At 41.4% G+C, this 15237-nt stretch overlaps 1 protein-coding gene across 5 annotated transcripts in view; it reads right to left on the reverse strand.

Moving 5' to 3' along the window:
- TMEM108 (transmembrane protein 108) overlaps positions 1 to 15237 on the reverse strand; it is a 253936-nt gene that overhangs the window by 200285 nt on the left and 38414 nt on the right. Inside the window, exon 1 of one of the 5 annotated variants that reach the window (XM_054020356.1) lies at positions 7963 to 8028. The exons of the other annotated variants lie outside the window; for them this stretch is intronic. The gene's annotated coding sequence lies outside the window, so the exon portion shown is untranslated. Of the gene's footprint in view, positions 1 to 7962; positions 8029 to 15237 lie in introns of those variants that run through there. 5 annotated transcript variants of the gene reach the window in all.

Genomic DNA, 15237 nt, shown 5'->3' on the forward strand with positions numbered 1-15237 from the left:
ACAGATGGATTTCCTTCCATGCTAATTATGCAAATTATGTCATAAGGAGAGCTGGATGAAACTTGGAATTTCTGTTCTGTGTGATTTTGACATTTCAAAAGTTGTATTTGTTCCGAATTGGAAGGAAAGTAAACTCGGTTTTTAAATTTATTGTAAAATAGGTAGCTAGACCCAGCACCTATAAACTGTAAACGATAGTCCCTGCCGTTAAGAGCTTACAGTCTGAAAAAGATCAGACAGACTAAAGGTGGTAGGAAGAGTGTTAAAATGAGTATGGTAGAGATGGGAAACCGATGCACAGAGGAACTAAGCAACATGCCTAAGACTGCACAGGAAGTCTGTGGCAGACCTGGGCACTGAACCCAAATCTCCCAGTGCAGTGCTTGAACCAAAAAGGCCTTTTACCCCTCTTGGTTATAGAAAACTATAGACACATTTTTAAAAAACAGCTTTTCAAGCTTCCTTCTTTGTGTCTTTTCATACATCCATTACGAGCCATTTTAAAAAGAGATTACACAACAGCAGAGCTGCAGAATAGAGGAGTGGCAACTTCTCTTAGGAGAGGTGTGTAATAGAATATCTCTGTTTTAATGTAAAAAGAAAATAACTGGCTCTACAAATAAAAATGCTTCTCAATTTTAGTCAGTACTTTGTGAGATTTATTCTTATATACTGATTTTTCAAACCATAGCTGCTGCCGTTTATACTTCAGTCACATGATCAATGAAACTTACTAAAGCTACCAGTGTTTAATTCATGGGTTTGGGGATATTTTAAATACAGCATTTTATTTATAACTTAAAGTAAAACAATTATGATTCAGCTTTGCATCCTCCTCGCAGGACTATTAATTATACTTTAGATAAAGGGCTATGAACCATCCACAAGTGACAAAAAACACACCAGTGGAAAAGCTGCTTTTCCCAAGCACCTAAAAAGCCAGTCATGTCTGAGTTTAGTACCTCTGCAGAGCATTTTATGATGGTTTCAGACGGGCAGGAAGATACACAGATAGCTTTGCAATGCCTGCATGCAGCCACTTAAAGAACAAGGGATGCGTTTCTGGTTGTGCTAATAAAATCTGGCTGAAGTAAGTCATTGCCTAAGATATACATTTGACTTGCACTGGCTCCCTCACAGTCTGCAAGGACGCAATGAGAGTTTAAAGGGGGCATTTTCCTGCTATACAAGCTATCATTTCTTTCAAATCAAGACATTAGAAATTATAAGCAGCAAGGGAGGCTTGCTGCAACCTGAATGCTGCTATAAATGTGTGCGCTGAAACATAGCTGTCATAAGTGTCACTGCATCAGGACTCCTGGACTCCAGTAAATGACTGTAATGAGTTCAATATCAATCAAACAAGCTCTCCTTGTCAGAAATAAAATCTAGTTTCTGACTTTTATAAGTAGCTATTAATGTCAATCATGATTCCAAGTCAACCACACCAGGAGGGTCCTGGCTGGATCTTGAAAATTATAAGTCTGACAAGACAGATGGCAATAGGAAGTGTTTGTTACTCATGCACTAGTAGCAGCAGTAACAACAGCTGTCCTGTTGCCAGGATATACAGCCAATAATAAAATCAAAGCTTTGTGTCAACATTCCAGGGGCGGCTCCAGGCACCAGCTTACCAAGCAGGTGCTTGGGGCGGCCACTTCGGAGAGGGGCGGCACGTCCAGCTGTTCGGCGGCAATTTGGCGGACGGTCCCTCACTCTGACTCGGAGTGAAGGACATCCCGCCGAATTGCCACCGCAGATCGTGATCGTGGCTTTTTTTTTTTTTTTTTGGCTGCTTGGGGCGGCCAAAACCCTGGAGCCGGCCCTGCAAGATTCTAGACTAAGATGCAACATACCTTGTTATGAATGGCTTTTTGTTGTTCTGAAGTGTGATTGCTAACCAAACTGGGATGGTCTTGAAAATTAAATGCGTCTTTTAGGACACTAAGGTAGCAAAATTTGTTTGCATATAATAAATAAAAATACCTTCTGGTGAATTATGTTATCACTGGTTTATAAAAGTAACACAAACACCCCACATCCTCAATAAATGGGGTCTCTGACGAGGTGTACGTGCCCCCACACTAAGACAGATATAGAAGGGATCATAGGTGCTGGAACTAGGGATGCTGCCACACACCCCGACTTGAAGTGGTTTCCACCATATACAGAGTTTACAGTTTGGTTCAGTGGCTCTCAGCAACCCCACTATGCAAATTGTTCCAGTACACCGGAAGGGGTTAAACTGCGTTTCAAGGGAACCCGGCCGTTCCCCACCCTAGAGAAGCTCCTGACCCTTCCAGCTGGAAATGAAAGATTTACATTCACCTAGACTGTACTTCTCTTTAGGTCTTCCTACCCCTGGCAGGTTGGAAAGCCAGGTGACCAAGCCCCAGCCAGAAGTTAGCATGTGAATCAACTGTGAAGGCTGAAAATAGGTTTCCTACTGGAGAACATCCAGACTGCTCTCCATCCAGAGATGCTATGCACCTACAGATATAAGGGTGTACCAGTCCTAATTCAACTCTGAGCTAGATTTCTATTAAAAACCTGCTAGCTAAGCCAAATTTTGGCCAATGAATTTTTTACACACTGAAAATTTCCCTCCCTTGGATTGGCAATGGGTAAGTATGCTTATATTCAGTTCTCTTGATCTTGAAATGAATCCCTTATTCTATTTTTGTAAGGAGATATTCAGAAAGATGAGAGGGATCAATCAACCAATTTACATTAATTAAGACTGTCCAAAACCCAAAGTGAACATTTAATTGGAGGAGCAAAGAAGTTCACGTAATTTTGTTTCCCTTGTTTTTCCATTTTTACAAAAGCTCTCCACTTCCTGGTTCTGGCCAGGGCTGGAAGAATTCTCACACCATATTTCCAACTTTACCTTTCTTGAACTAGTTTTGGTTATGAAAAAAAAAAATCTTTCTACAAACCCTGCCTATTGGCTGACACAACTCTAGCCTTCCCCACACCACTCAACATTCACCTCTAGTGTCTCAGCAGTGCCTTCAAACAATTAGAAATTGTTGTTAAAACCATGAGCATGACTTGAATCTTTTGAAAGAAAAGGGAGAGGGCCAGATTTTTCAAGCAAGTCTGCATGGGTTCATCTCGAAACTGAAATCTCTCACCAATATCTCTTTGCTGATCATTTGGCGCCCAATCCAACTCCCTTTGAAGTCATTGGAACAATTGCTATTGTTGGAACAGTGGAGCAATTTTCGTTGCCTTCAGTACAAGCCAGATTGGGTCCTTGTAACCAACTGTGTGTTCTGGCCTGATGTTCTATTTTCTTGTAAGAGTTCTGCACCACACTTTTGTGTGAAGACAGCTACAAAAAACACTATGGTTTTGCATTGTATTTTTAATGTATTGGAGTTGGCTTTTTAAACTATCTACATGGATTAAATGCTATGAATCAATTTACTAGGAAGACTTCCTTAGCGTGACAGAAGGCGCGGGGAAATGAGCTGTCTAACTTACTCACTGGAAGAAAACAAATGTATATGGGCCGGAAGGTCATCAATAAAAGTCCTAGGTGTCATAAAACACTGTTACAATTGAACTGTGACAGCAAGGTTGAGATTGTGGCTCACCTAAAACTCAACAACTAAGGATGACATTTGCTGTGTGTTTTATGTCAATATCAGTGGTAGGGTCATATTTTGTGTGTGTCTGTGTGTTTAGTTAGAATAAAAGCATTTGAGTTCTACTGAATTATTTAAATCTTACCCTTGATTCTTTCATAGCTGCACTTAGGTGTAAAATATGCAACTAGATTATGATTGCTATACAGGGATTTTCCATTCCCTTAGGGAAAAGACTGTATGAGTGAACACTGGTGCGTGTACTTGGCTGTCAGATGCTATTCAGATATCAAAGGCAAAAAAGGTTACACAAATATAAAGAAGTTTGCCAACTTGCCGGCTAGTAATTTTAATCCACATGCTGAAAGAAGACTAGCAACTTCATAAAGGGTCATACAGATGTGTTACTGGTATACAATGAAGCTCTCAAGTCAGGATGCCAAACTCTGCCTCATTTACATTCACTGACTCCATCTGGAAAAAATCTGACCCAGTGTTTTAAGACAGGTTTTAGTAACTACATCTAAGGTTCTAACATTGCTGAAAATGGTATTGCATTGTTATTTGGAAGGTCAGTCAGGTACGTGATACTTAACCTTTCAGTGGGTAAGGTAGATACTAAATGCATCAGGAATTAGTCAAACCATATTCTAAGGATCAAACAAGTATGTTTATTTGTCCCAGAGGAGTTAATGGCAAAACTCCTACTGATTTCAAAGAGAGCAGGAGTTGGCCCTTACACAAGTTGTTGCAACCCTAAGACAGCAACTCAGATGGGGCCGTGTTGTGTGAGGTGTTGAGCACTATCAACTCCCACTGACTTCAGTGGGTGCTCTTGGGACTCAGACTCAGTAGCTGTGTTCATGCTTATGATGATGAACTGTTAAAAATCCTCACCTGGACAATCAAAAATATTTACTGATTGATTAGAAAAAGCAAAAGACAAACCACATTAGTTTGGAGTTCAGAGGAGACACAGTGAAATAATTAACATTTGTTAAATGGGAAACAAAGCACACAGTCAAGAGGAAAAGTAATAGGCTATTTCAAATTAATGAAAAAATAATGCCAAAAGTAAATTGGCCCTTACAAAATAACACAGCTACTTTGGAGTTTGACAGGAAATGAACAAATAGGCGTTGTTTGTCATTGGATGTAATTAACTTATGATGCAGTGGCCTTCTTTTCTACAGTGAAGTTATGGGAAGACAAATAATCAAGCATAATTAGTTGTGCTTGAGAATGACAGAGTAATGATTCCAGGTTGAGGATTACTATCTTCAGTTCAGCTGCATGCTTCATATAAATTAATCCATTATGTGTCTCTGGACACGCAGCATATGTCCAACAAATCACAACTCATATTCATATGGACATTGAATATACAGTTCCAGCTGCTCCTGCTATGACATTGAAACTATCAAGGGCATGCCAAATGATGCAGCCTTGAGACTGCCAAGAGAGGGACCGGCACTCAGGGGGTTAACAGGCACCTTTGGGAATGTTCGCTTGCTGCTAATCAGAGTGTATGGATTTTATTAGCATAATCAACATGGAAATATGCAACCAACAGATCCAAAGGGTTACGTTCTACAAGTTTTGAAATACCATAAAAATTTGTCAGGTAAATCCACGCAATAGAATGGAGTTACTGTGTGAAATCACGAGTCTTATTTACCCTAGAAAAATTTTTCAAACTTACCTCCTTTTGGAATCTTTATTTGCTCTGTGCTTCCAGGGCAGCACAAAGCATGAGGAACATGGCCCAGAATGTGACCCTCATTATTGGGGCAGACAGTTTCCTTAATGAACTGTGAATAACTGCCTTGGAGAGAGATTATCGTCTACACTGAAGAAAAAAAAAAAATCCAAAGCTGTGAGTTTCAGAGCCCAGGCCAACTGACTCAGGCTTATGTGGCTCACACTATGGGGCTAAAATTAGCAGTGTAGAGATCCTGCTTGGGCTGGAGCCCAGGTTCTGAGACCCTCCCACAACTTGCTGGGCTCTGAGACTTGCTGATGTGAGGGGTTGGTTGGTTTTTTGTTGTTGTTTTTTTTGGCAGTGTAGATGTAACCTTTGTTTCCAGCAATGGATCTCTCCACGGCCAGCTCTATGTCACCCCCATTTCCCAGCCCTCTTGCATAAGACTCTTCTCACTTGTGACAGGGGCCATATCAGCTTTCCGCAAGCCTTGGCTCAGGGACGGAGGCATAAAGATTATTTAAAGCTACTTTCCTCAACCTCCTCCCCAAACAGTTCTTGAACTGAGCATAGCATAGCACGACTGGTGCTGACGATGGAGTCATGAATTCATAGACTGGGCAAACAGTGTGTTTCCGCACTCATACTTGTCAATGAAAAGAGAAGCTTCACATGATCCCTTCTTAAAAGTTTTGAAAGCTCCTTTATCAGTAAAGAACCTTTTACTATGAATATCACAAGCTGTCAGGTTTACGTAATGCTGGATCAAAACTAAACACTCAACGCTTTTCCGTTCATACTTTGATCTGAAACACTGAGCCCAGGTAAAAATATATTCTCAAAGCTGATTTCTATGGGAAAACGATGACTCATTTTTCAACGTCATTATTAAAAAAAGAAGTTTGAAAGAACACGGATATCTATGAATGGGGGGAAAGTGTATAGCAATCCACACTCAGGTAAGCAGCTTTATCTCAATCATTCTGACCAGTGAGGAGTCTGCAAATTTAAACTTCTTCTAGTCAAATATATTGGACTGACCTCTGCATTACTCTAGTATTACACTAATCTAATTTTACTGATTTCAGTGGGGTTGCACAAGCATAAGATTGGTGTAACATACTGGCACACTGGGCCTATTATTCTGAATTGCTAATTGCTTCCTGGGAAGTTGCATTTAGGTCTTAGCTGATTATCCGCTTAAAACTATCAAGCACCAATTATAAGACACAGTAACTTTAACGTCACAGCTGCCTGGGTTCAAACAGAAGTAACTTCAGATTATGTTTTTGGCTAATAAATTGCACTAAATGCCTGTCTCTGTGATTAAATAAAAGTTATTCTGATGCATAAGTGACTAAATAATTTTTAATTAGTTAGAAATAAATAGCATAAGTTTGTTACAGAAAGATAGCAAACACTAAAGAATTAGGAGCAAATCAATTTGTGACTTTAAGCGAGTACAGTCCCTAGTGAAATTAATAGGAATTGCATCCGTTAAGTATTACCCCTGTATACTATTCCTTTTGTACACCATGAGTTTTTATTTGCGTCCCCAAGGTTCAAATGACTCCCCAAAACTCAAACCAAAGCTTGACCAAAAACGGTTTCTCTTGTCTATGAGAAATGAAGGGGCAATTAAGCAAACCAAAGTCAAAACTATATAAGCAGTATCACCAAGATCAACGTGCCCAACTATGCATCCATTTGATATTACTGTCACCTTATCTCTCCTTTCCTCATCTTTCCTCCATCTGATGTGATGGAGCCACAGTCCATCACATCAAGTTTACTTTGCAAGTTCTTCAGGACAAGGTCTGGGGTCTTTACTGTTTTTTGTTTTGTTGGTTTTTTGAGGCTCTGACCACATTTTGAGGTACTCACAGTTAATCAATTAGTGGATCTGGTTAAAATGTTTCAAATTTTGAAATTAATAAAATTGCAAATTTTGAGATTAAAAAAGTTGGAAAACATTTTTCATGGAACTCCTCCCCCCCTTTTTTTTCTTTTTTAAACCAGCTTTAACAATAAACAACCAACAACGATGGCTGAGGTTTGTTTGCATAGAGCCAAATTCATGCAAAAAAGCAGCCACGTTTTGCTGTCTTTTGGATTGAGTCCTCCTCTCCCCCTCCCCCCCCATTATTTCAATGTAAAATTATGAATCCCTCCCTAGAACTTGTGGGGGAGAGGCACTTCACTCAAAATCCACCACTGTCTGCAAAGAAGTTCACAAATCCAGGCCAAGTTTCAGGTTGCCTACTAAACCTGAAGCCACGAACTGTCCTGTTTCTTTATGAAATGTCAGGCTACTCTGCTCTTGTCCTTTTGCAGAAGCCTCAGAAGTACCTACATGTTGTTTGTTGATGGTGGGCTAGATCCTCAGCTGGTGTAAACTGGTGTAGCTCCACCGGCTTCATTGAAGCTGATATACCTGAGGACCTGGCCCATTATAGCTCACTGATTATTAGGTAATAGTATTGATAACCCAAACAGTGATCAGGAATTAACAGCAAATATTTTGCAGCTATGAACTTGGATCCTTTTCTTGTGCTCCCCTGGGTCTGCGTTCTCCCATTGCATAATACGAACAATTGTCATTGAGGCCAGTGGAAGATACTTGTACCCTGTGTGAGAGACTCAGACACTTGACTGTTGTGAACTTACCTATCTCAACTTGCCTGGACCACTCTTTTAGTCGACAAGCATCAGAGAAGCTTCACATGATCCCGTCTGAAAGTTTTGAAAGCGCCTTTATCAGCAAAGAACCAGTGACAGTTAATATCACAAGCCATCATGTTTACATAATGTTGGATCAAAACTAAATACTCATCAATCCTTTTCCCTTCACACTCTGATCTGAAATACTAAGCTCAGTGTCAGAGGGTTGCTGGATCCTTTAGGGGAAGTGTAGGCCCAGGCTACCAGTGAGGAGCTAATTTATAAGGAGATTGAGTCCTTCAAGGCAGCTAATTGAATAATGAGCACATGAGCCTAATAAGAAGTCATCATAGCTCAGCTGGAGGGTGGCATTCACAGAGAGAAACTCTCTTGGGAGAGGAGCTCCCACAGACCAAAGAAGAGAGCTGTGCAAGTCTTGGGCTCAAGGGGAGAGACTTTATTTCAATATTTGGCTTTAATAAGTTATAACTGCAGCAGGGAAATTTTGTCTTACACCTTTTGGACTGCGTGTAGTTCTTAAGGAGCCCTAAGAGGGGAAACTGAGTCAGGGAGTGTCTGCAGCACCACACTAGGTCAGGAGTGGGCCCTACAGGGAGGCACACCCTGTGACACCCAGGTAAAAATATAAACACAACATGTTATATTTATTAAAAAAACACCCAAGACACTCCACTGCACACGCTTTGCCCCCCGGGGAAGAGGGTGAGAGAACAAACACCACGTGTTCAGATAACACCTGTTCGGTTCTTATATTGTGGTGTCTCTGATCTCCTTCAAGCCCTGGGCTGACAAGTCAGTCAGAGTCTCTCTCTCTCTCTCTCTGCCTGCCTGCAACAAGGTGCCCCACTCACCGCTAGGATGGCACCGCCTCCTGGCCATTCTGGGGATTAGCTTTGCAAGGTCAATGCCCCTTCCTGTGGTTGCTGCCTCTTCATGACTCAGCACTCCAGCCAGGTCACTACCTGTGGGTTTCCCCTTCTGGGGGGCAGAGGGGAAGTCTCTTCCACAAACAGACTCAGGCAGTCTTCCTATTCACTGCCTCCTAGTGCCACTCCCTCAGTGGCTGGCAGGGGAACCTGGGCCTGTCCTCTACTCTGGGTCCCAACTCAGGGACCCTCTAACAAGCAATCAAGGCTTATTCCCTTCTAGACCTTACTGCCTTTCTCCAAGCCCTCTCCTACCTCTAGCACTCCCCCCACAGGATTGGCCAGTCTCCTAACTCCCGCTTGGTAACTCTGGGATCCCTGTAACCTCCAAACACTTCTCCCTGGGAGCAATTGCAGCTTTTCACAGCTGCCGATTTCCTGCCTTTATAGCCCAAGCCTGGCTTTTCCTCCTCAGCTAGGCTTCATCTTTCAATCAGGGGATTGCTTAACCACCTGACCCTCTCTGCTGTGACCTGTTGGATTAATTAGCTCCCTTCTCAGTCTGCATTAACTCTTTCAGCAGGGCAAGTGTGGGGTACACACCCCATCACACTCCAATTGTCCAGTTGTTTCCTGTCCTGGTATCTAATTCTTCATTACAGTTATGTAACCCATGCTTACACAGTGTGGCTCTCCATCCCTCTGCAGTGCACAGTCCATATAGCAGTCACAGCCTTTGACTAACAAATGTGAGAGTCTTTTAGCTCAGGCACTGACACTCCTGCTTTTAGATCCACAGGTTCAATCCGCACTACTGACAACACATCCTGGCATGCCACATCATAAAAGGTGGCCCGTACGGGGATTTCAGCAGAGTGAAACCTCTAAAGCTCAGAATGAGCTACCCCAGCCAGGGGAGTGTGTGACCCCATGCTTATGCAGTGTGGTTCTCTATCCCTGCTGCCAACAACCTCTCCAGAAGCATCACGTTACACATAAATAAAAACGATTGCATCCCAAGAGCACCTAGAGACTGCAATCGAGTACCCCATTGCACTAGATGGCTGTACACAGTGGTTAAAGAGACTTTCCACAGAGGAGTAGAGCTGTGTTCCCCCTTTACATTCCCCCACCCCATTAGCTCTTATTTGTACCCTCGATTGTATGAACAGGTAATAAAAAGACAGTCCCTGCTCCAAAGAATTTGCAAAACAGGTTTGGAAGCAAGACACCCCAAGTGGATGAAACACAAATGGGTCTGGAGAATGAGTTGACTAAAATGAACTCCTTGAACTGACTGTTCCACTATTGATTTTTGGTCTGTCTTCAAGTTGCTCCTGACCTCTCTGCTGGCTTCCCAAACGTCTTCCCCCTTTCAAGTAACTTGTTGCCAGCATTATTACTGTAGTTAAAGAAACATTGCTCCCTTGTACCTTCAGCTCACCATTTGCACCATCTGTTACCTCTTGCACGCCTCACCACTGAAACACAGCAATAGATATCTCTCCGCATCACACAGCAAATATGCATAAGAGAACTATTTCCCTTCATGCTTTCCTCACCAGCTGAACACTATTGTCACAAAGGCCATGTTGAAATTTAAGGAGGTGAATAAACTGGAAGACAAGGGATGGAGATGGAAACAGAATAAGATATTGAGAAAGGAAATAAAAAGCAAGATGATGAGAAAGGGGTGATGGGTAGCATAATATTAGAGAGGTTGTTATATGGCATGGTTTCCAAGACTGTATTAACATTCATCATTGTGACTTGCAAAGAGTTTAAAAGTGAAGGAGGATGGAGGGATTTGTAAACTGGATTGATGAGCAGTAGATGGAAGGGGAAGTGGATGTACAGGTACAGTGACCAGACAGCAAGTGTGAAAAATCAGGACAGGAGGTGCGGGGGTAATAGGAGCCTATATAAGAAAAAGACCCAAAAATCGGGACTGTCCCTATCAAATCAGGACATCTGGTCACCCTATGTACAGGAAAAAGCTGTTATGGGGACTATCTATGCAGCAGCACTTGGTTTCCCAAGTTCTTCAGGGTGTTGGGCTAGATCTTTCGCTAATGTACATTTGCATCACTCACTGACTTACACAAGCTGAGGAGCTGGTGCAGAGGTTCTAGAGGGGAAATCAAATGTTTATGAAGCCTAAATTCAAAAGATGGGGGATTTAAGAAAGCAAGTAGCTAAAAAATATGCAAGAGGCTGCACATAGTACTTTGTTTCCTACCAAGTCCAAGAAGTAACTGCCTAGTGAAAGATTAAATAGATTTTGTAGAGTTAATACACTTCAAAGGTTTCCAGGGTGTTTCTTCCAGTGCTTCTACAATGGTAAGATTTTATGTTCCATCCCAGCAACTGCACCACATTGCATTTATATCACATCTTCAATTCAATGATGTCAAAACATTTTGCAAATAACCATCATAACACAATTGCTAAAAAGGGTAATATTTATATCCATTTAACTGATGGCCACATGGGAGGTATAAAGAGAGTAACTAACTTGCCCCAGGTCACACAGGTAGTCAGTTGAACAGAACTCAGTAATTCTGGCTCCCAACCCCCTGCCCTAACCAACACTCAAGTGCTGGAAGATTCCAACTTCTCCTCTCTTCCCCCACGTTCTTTATTCACTGACTAAAGTACTTGTGTTAGCACAATTTTTTAACGAAGGGATGGGAATTCACACTAACAGGTCTATTTCTGTTTCCTCTTTCTCAATCACAAGTTTTTAAAATGTTTCCCCCCTCCCCTTAGGAGAAAAGATACGGGATAGGGCAATCGCTCTGGTTGCAGCAGGGAAAGGAAGAATAAAGCATGGTGGATAGAGGTGCAGTTCAAACAGAATAAAGCATGGATTTAGCAGACTGCAGTAATCACTTGTGCTAGCTCGTTTATGCGCTGATGTGAATTTGTGCAGCTGTAATTTATAGTTCATTAATATGTTTTGCTTGGTTAAATGAAGGGAGAGAACAGAAACATCTGAGTCAAGCTGTAGCTTCTTCATAACAATTATACATGGAAGATTATTTCTGGAAGAGATTACAATTGTAGTTTGGGGAAAGTAAAGTAAACAGAATACAAAGTAATCTAGATAAATCTTAAACAATTAAATGTTTAGTAAAAGACTTAAGGTTAGTGGACTGTGGGAAAGAGGAGTGGGGGGGAGGGGGAGAGAGAGAGTAGTTTTACCTGCATTAAGAGAGCTTTGTATGACTAGATTGGATTGTCATTTTATCTCTGTAGATTAAGTTATATACAGGGAAGGATTGGCATTTCAGATCATCGCTCAGTTAAACCCTCTCTCTGGATTACAGGGAGTTTAATAATTATGTTTTTGGAACACTGCCATTTCCCTAATAGGAAAAGGGGAAAAGGAAAAACCGCACCCACGCCCCTTTTCTCCTGGCTGAGATTCTACTCACCCCTGGGTTTTTTTTTCCCACAGGAGATTGGAACACTAGCAGCATGCAGTTATGAAATACAGCCTACAAGGAGAATGGGAGGTGCTCCACTGCACTGGAAACCCCAAAAAGAATTCTTGCTGGCTCAAGGCAGAACTCCTGTGGTGGGGTACATGCTGAAGTGATAGCTCTGCCGTTCTTTAAAAAGGACTAACAGCGTATGCTTCCCCCTCAATATGCTCAGCTCTGCTGGTCAGTACAGTAAGGAGTGTGTTGCCCTGCTTTCTTTAGCAAGCAAATATGACTACCTGGAAGCAATGCCTCTGCTCTCATTTTTAACTGCACCTGCTGTTGTGCCTTTGCTTCATCTTGCACATGGTAGGTCATAATAGTTTATGAATAGCACCATTATTATGAAAGATATGAGGATTAATTTCTTTATCAATGCAACAGGTTATTCTACAGCACTGAGAAACTCCTTACTGCAACAAAGGGCAGTCCATTTAATGAAAATCGCTTCAGCTAAGAATTTGAACTCTATATATAGGAAATTGTAGATGCTGTGCCTCTTGAGTAATTTAAAAGTGGACTGGACAAAGCAACAGGACGTATACTATAGGGAACAATCCTGCATTGGCATGGTGATGCATTAAGGTATCTGTGGCTTCTCTCTCTCTGATTTCAACATTATAAGAACAGAATAATTTGAATATACTGTATAGAAAGATCTATAGAAAACAAGGGCTCACTAAGCTGGAGTATGGGTATCAGAGGTTCATCCATAATGAGTTGTCAGATAATCTCATACTTTACCAGACCTTTTTGGAGCTTTGCTATTAACAAACAACTTTGGAATAAGATTTATTAAGTAAGTGTGTGTGTGTGCGCACGTGCCTGTCTGTCATTTCAGAATGCTGCCCAGGTAGGTATGAGTGTGAGTAGCTGAGGAGAGACGCTATGGTGGGAGGAAGAAGGGCTGAGGCAGACTCTTCCTTTATTTATACCTGATGTCACTAAATGGATCATTATAGATTTTACAATACAAGAAACAGCAGATCATAATGTAAAGAAAAAAAACTATATCAGAAGGGTTTGGGAAATACTCTACAAAGAAGCTAGATGTTAGGAGAGGTTTTTGTATTCATCAGAGAAAAAAAGATGCTAAGATAAGACTGATGCAATGGCATGAAAAATAACTGCAGATTCTGAGCTTGGGCAAAGCAAAACAATGTTGTGAGCCGCACTACGTTAGTTGACAACAGAAGGAGAATGTAGTAACAGAAGGATAATTCAGATTGAATGAGTTGAACAAAAGAGGATTGTGAATTAAAACTAAGAATTTCAATAGCACAGGGCTAGAATCTGCCACATGTACTCATGCTGCGTAGTACTTTACTCTGTGTGTAGTCCCACTGCTTTCAGGCACTGAGTGAGGGTGGCAGAATATGGCCCACAGTTATTCATTAGTTTCCTAGTTAACAGGAAGAAAGCAGCTTTTTCTAGATCAGTGGTTCTCAAACTTTTGTACTGGTGACCCCTTTCACATAGCAAGCCTGAGTGTGTGACCCCCCTTTTAAATTAAAAACACTTTTATACATATTTAACACCATTATAAATGCTGGAGGCAAAGTGGGGTTTGGGGTGGAGGCTGGCAGCTCGCAACCCCCCATGTAATAACCTCGTGACCCCCTGAGGGGTCCATACCCCCAGTTCTAGACGGACAGCAGATTCCATGGCAGGTCTCAGATTAGAATTGTATCCTAGGCAGTTCCATAATTGTGGTTAACACTTTTGTTTAGATGAGTACAAATATCATGTACAAAAAAGGATTGTTTACTTAAGAGATCACATCAAAGGCATTAGTAGGGCCATACAGTGTAATTATATTATTTTTTCTTGGTATCAAATCATGCCTTGTCTTATTCATCTGATTAATTTAATTTAAGTCAATTACAAGAATAAACCAAGCAGGATTTACTGCCTGACCCAATGCCCCATAAAGTCAATGGAAAGGCGACTGCTGATTTCAGGAAGCATTGGATAGTGTTCTTTCAAAAAAAGTACGATTTTATTTGTTTTCTGCAAATAAATTCTTAAATTCTTAAATTCATTATTACATTGCTGCTACATTGTGTTAGCTATGGACCAGGTTATCCCTCCTATGGGAAAGCCTGCAGAAGCAGGAGAAAATCTCTGAGATGCCACCATGTCATTCTATGAAAGGACAAGTTTCAATATAAAGGAGATGCTATGGGAGCCATTCCCAAACCTGGTGGATCTCCAGGAATCCTCAGGAGACCACAGACATCTATGCAGAGGTGCTGTATCCCTGCACCAACTCTATGGGCTTGGTTGGTTTTGCTGTTTGTACTTCTGATGGCTCATAATGTCATCATTTCTGGTGGTAGTGATGTCATAGCAAGGCAGTAGATATTCATCCATTTGTCCTACGAGACAAGAGAGTCTGGTAGCCCTCCCATGGGAAGTGAAAATGCATCAAAGATATGCTGATCATTCATTGACTGGTTTGCTCGCCACACTACATTGTTAACAGCAAGATCCAAATGATTCCCTCCCACCTGTGAAGCTAGTTGCAGTACTAGATAAGAGAGTGCAGTGGCAGAATGAGATGTGATGGATTGCTTTTGACTTTTATCCAATTTACAAGATTATTGGGTTGTAGGCTAAAGACAATCACAGCATTGGTGGCATCAAATCAGCTCGAGCAGTCCTTTGGTGCTCACATTTCTCATATTTTGTTATATTTATAACACTGGAATAGGAGTCTGCATTAGGGCTGACAGAATAGTCCCCATTACTTCAGATGCTAAATTGGGACTTTGTCAGGTTTGATTAGGATGGAGCAGGCTAGTTTCTACCATCTCTATAAATAACAGAGACGGATGGAAAACAGGGTGCAGAGGGGACAATGAAAAGTTTTGTTTCTGTGTTTTGTTGAAGTTTTCGAAACACCTCTA

Source organism: Malaclemys terrapin, chromosome 2 (genome assembly GCF_027887155.1).
Source record: "Malaclemys terrapin pileata isolate rMalTer1 chromosome 2, rMalTer1.hap1, whole genome shotgun sequence".
NCBI lineage: Eukaryota > Metazoa > Chordata > Testudines > Emydidae > Malaclemys > Malaclemys terrapin.